We start from the raw sequence: 5,123 nt of genomic DNA on the forward strand, positions 1-5,123 counted from the left end.
ATGAGGGGATCGCGTGCACCCTCAGCAAGTTCGCAGATGACATCAAGCTGAGTTGGGTGGGTGTGTTTGAAGGTAGGGAGGCCCTACAGAGGGATCTGGGTAGGCTGGATTGATGGGCTGAGGCCAACTGTATGAGGTTCAATACAGTCCAAGTGCCAGGTCCTGCACTTGGGCCTCAACAATCTCCTATGATAACAGGGTTGGGGAGGAGTGGCTGGGAAGCTGCCCAGCAGAAAAAGGACCTGGGGGTGTTGGTCAACAGCCAGCTGAATATGAGTCAGCAGTGTGCCCAGGTGGCCAAGACAGCCAACAGCATTCTGTCTTCTATCAGCAATAGTGAGACCACCAGGAGGAGGGAAGTGATTGTCCCCCTATACGCGGTGCTGGTGAGGCCACACCTTAAGTACTGTGTCCAGTTTTGGGCTCCCCATTTCAAGAAGGATGTTGAGGTGCTGGAGCATGTCCAGAGAAGTACAACAAAGCTGGTGAAGGGTCTAGAGGGCAAGTCTTGATGAGGGAGATGAGGTTGTTTAGCCTGGAGAAGATGAGGCTCAGGGGAGACCTTATCGCTCTCAACAACTATGTGAAAGGAGGTTGTAGTGAGGTGGGAGTTGGACAGTTCTCCCATGCAACAAGTGACAGGACAAGAGGAAATGGCCTCAAGTTGCACCAAGGGAGGTTTAGGTTGTACATTAGGAAAAATTTCTTTACAGAGAGGGTTGTGAAGCATTGGAACAGGCTGCCCAGGGAGGTGGTGGAGTCCCCATCCCTGGGAGTGTTCAAAATATGTGTAGATGTGGTGCTGAGGGACATGGTTTAGGGACCCTGCAGTGCAGGGTGAATGGCTGGTCTTGATGAATTTAAAGGTCTCTTCCAACCGGGAAATAGCAGGAAATACTGTGTTAGTGTTCAGAACAAGAGTCTCGGCATTGTACACTATGTTGCATAGGCAAAGAAAGTCCTCAGCTCTCTGACGTTTGGGTGAGATAATTTCCTACTCAAAACATGTTCTCCTGAAGTCATTCCAAAGACAAAACTTATGTAAAAAAAGCATTATATCCACCTCCACTTGCATCACTCCAACTTACATATAAAGAAAATTTCCAATTTCATTTTTTTCCCCACTCTTCATATTTCTAAATTTGTGGATGACCAATTTTTTTTTAGCCACGCAATGGCAACAGAATCCCAACAATTTATTTCCACTGGTAGCCCCATATGACCTTATTTCAGTGACTGGCAGCAGGCAGCATGCATTTATCAAAAAGAAACTGTCAGACCCACCTGATTGCCCTCCATGGTAAAATGACAGGATTTGTGATTGAGGGAAGAGCTGTGGTTATCATTTGAATGGATTTTAGCAAGGCTTTTAGCACAGGCTCTCACTGTTTTTTATATCCAGGTTGGGACATTATGGTCTAGGTGGGGGGCCATCAGATGGGTAAAAGCCTGGCCAGATGATGAGACTCAGAGGGTCGGTCATGGATCCTGGTCAGACTCTACCTGGATGCCTGAAGTAAGCTGGGTATCACAGGTCTACCCTAGAAACTGTCCTGTTCAACGACTTTATCAGTGACCTGGAAGAGCTGGAGGAATATCCTGTCATCAAGTTTGCAGGGGGGACCAGTCAAACTGAGAGGTAGGGCTGCCATTCAGAGGGAGTGAGACAGGGTGGAGCAACGGAACAGGAACCTTATGAAATTTAACAAGGCCAAATGCCAAGGCCTGCACCTGTGAAGGAAGAAGCCCTGGCAGTGATGTAGGCCAGGGGCTGCAAAGCCAGGGAGCAGCTCTGTGGAAAGGACCTAGGGGTCAGAGTGCTCATGTTGTGCAGGGAGGCCAAGTGTCAGGGTTTATTCAGTTTGGTGAAAAGACGGCTTGTCAGGGTGGATAGATAACACAATAGCAGCCACCCAGTACCTATGGGGAGATGACAGAAAATGGAGATGAGCTCTTCTCAGTGATTCTTGGTGGGAGGATGAGGGACAGTGGTCATTAGTTGAGACAAAAGGTCTGTTATTAGGAAAACTCTTTCTCCATGAGGTGAGTCAGGCAGTGGCATAGGGCTGTGCAGAGATGTTACGCATCTCCACTCTTGGAGGTTTTTAAGACCAGATGAGATAAAACCCTGAGCACCCTGTTGAGTCCTCTTACCGACCCTGCCTTGGGCAGAAGGTTGGACTACAGACCTCCCTGGGTCCCCTCCCACCAGAATTATCATGTGGCCCAAAGATAGCTTCTGATAATGAACAGTAGTCTGTGATCATGCAATTTGTTTCTGTAAACTTGTATTAGTTAGGAGTGACAGATGAAACTTGCTGCTCTCAGAGTATTTGTTGGAAGCAGACCGTGACCTCTGACTTCTGTGGCGACAGTGAGCTCCAGAACACAGGGTGGTCTGGAACTTAGGAAGCGTCTAACCACTCAGAGAGAGATTTTGGAATAAATTTCCCATTGCAGTTGTCAAACTGCTTAAATAGTTTTAAAATACAGCTTGATAAACTTGATACGATCGCCAGCAATGGCAAGGACAGAATTCAGTGACAAAGTGTGCAAGCTTACATCTTTTGTTTTGACAAATGAAAGGCCAAGCTCCTCATCATCAAGAATAAATAAATGGAAAATTAAACATAGTAAATATTGTAAATATTTAATTGACACTTTAGACTGTGAAATTGAAAGCAATTTTTTGCCCAGTTCCAAGTTATTAGAGTTTGTAGCTGTGAGGCTTGATAATCATGATAATAAATGGTATTTATATTCTAGTGCAAAACGGATATCAGAACAAAAATGTGCAAATATGGACAAACCTAGTTAAGCTGTGATTGGTTTATTCGTATCACAGCAGCTGAAGGCTATATGATAAACAGCTAGAAAGCAGATGCAGCATATATAATTTGCTTGATTATTAAAAATCGGCATTTTATTCAATCCTAAAATAAAAAAAGAAGATTGTATACAAATTCAGAGAAAGCCAGACATCCTATAATTATATTGCATCATAACAAAAGCCTATTTTTCTTCATAAAGTAATTGTCTATCTCCAGCTTGTCATGATAAATCAAGCCCAAGCCCGAGCACAGGAAGACCTAAAAAAAGACTGAAAGTTCTCCACGGTGCATGGTCCAGGATATAATCTAAAGAGGTTCGAATTTAGAATAATAACACTTGTATTTTTATAGCCGAAACTTTGTATAGCAAACTGCAGCTTCAGTGGAAGGCAAGGCATGTTTCTGCAGTAGCATAGTATACAAAGGCAGCATTTTTCTACTGAGATACCTGCCAAACATCTCACTGGACCCAGGGGAACCCAGCCAAAACTGTGTTTATATCTCCTTTGGTTTTAATAAAGCATCAATCCACAACACTAACAGGCATATTCATACTTACCTTGAGGGAGCACGGAATGACACTGACCTCCTGCAGCAGGTTTGGGTACGGTCCTGAGCACTCATGAGAAGGGGTGAGACCTGAAATCTGGAAGCAGGAGGAAAGAGCTCCATGTCCCGCTATTGCTGGTGCCATTGGAAGAGCATGCGAGGAGGCAAGGCCCCATGGCACGGCTGGTGTGCTTCTCATCAGAAGTGTGGTCAGATGTGATAGGGCTATTAGGGGCTAATCTGGGATGGGTAAGGTACATTTTCACTTTTTCACTATTTTCACTGTACAGCACTATAAAGCAAAAAAATTGGTGCTTAGCCTATAATGAAACTCTAAAATTCAGTTCAGTGATATCGAGATTGATCACTGTAAGCTGACAGCGCTACTTCCATGTACATCCAAAAAGCTGCCCAGCACAATGTACAAAGCAAGTGCTCAGTTTCAGAGCTGCAGCGGCTACAAGTGTTATTAATCAGCAGAACTGCAACTAGAACATAGACATTAATGCAGAAACACACGACAGAAATATCGTATTGGGAAAACAAGAGCAGAAAAACAAATCTTAAAGGGAGTAACATCAGTTAATGTCATGACTGAAAACCCCCACAAGTTCCCATGCTCTAAGTTCACATTGTTTTTCTTAAAGCAAATAGGATATTGTTCTTGAGGGTTTTTATGTGCAATGTCAGTGGCTTGGGCAGGGAATACCACCTGGTATGTATTTTATCGATGTTGATGTTATTTAGAAAGTAAGGGCTTGTTTCAGTCACCTAGGGATAGGCAGTGCTGTGTGAAACGCAGCGTCTGCAGCAGCCAGGGGAAATGGGGAAGGTCTCAACAAAGTCCTGCAGGACCCCTGACAGTATCAGGCTGCTGGATATGCCAGAATGCCTTCAGTGGCAATAGATGTCTATCCTTAGGCAATGTATTCGAACCTTAAATGCATGTGTTTTACAGGGAAAAAGAATACAGCATGATTATAAAAGTCTTTAATAATATTTCTGAAGATTTTTCCACTGTGGAACTGTGAAGGAACTTTTTTCATCTATTGACACAACCACACATTGCAAATAATGATCAAGAAAAAATTTATTTACAGAGATTTTTCAAATACAAACATAAAATAGCACATATTATATATATATTTTTACAAAAGTGAATATTGAAATAATAAACATGGTACAGCACAATACAACATCAATGAGCTAAACATAACAGCAACAGAAATCTATGTCTGGAAGAAGTTTCCTGTTAGTCGTACATAACCAACAGAGCTCTACAGTACCGTAAGTGGAATTTCCAATGGACAGAAAAAAGTCCATTTACTGCACTTCATAAAAGTACTATAGGGAAAGGCTACATATGCCAAGTAATTATGTCGCATTTTTGTAATAATGCTGAAAACACAGAGGCTTAATAAAAGTTATATAGGGCTGAATAAGCAGTGGCTAAATGTTTGAGGAAGAAAAATGTGTAAAGAATATACAAAATACTGATAAAGTGGCTTATTGGTCCTTTTATTAAGTTTAATGTATAGATTAAAAAGTGTTGCAACACTGAATTTTAAACCACCAGAGAGAAGTGAAAAAAAAAAAAGGGGGCGGGGGGGAGGGGGGAAGAGGGAAAAGAAAGAAGAATCGTACCAAAAAGTTTTCTTCTCTACTCATTTTGTGCGGTGGACAACATCTGGGCCTGCGTGTGTGCTTTTGGGAATGCTGCGTCAAGTGGTCTGCTGTTGGAGC

This window comes from Buceros rhinoceros, unplaced genomic scaffold (genome assembly GCF_000710305.1).
Source record: "Buceros rhinoceros silvestris isolate BGI_N320 unplaced genomic scaffold, ASM71030v1 scaffold10133, whole genome shotgun sequence".
Lineage (NCBI taxonomy): Eukaryota > Metazoa > Chordata > Aves > Bucerotiformes > Bucerotidae > Buceros > Buceros rhinoceros.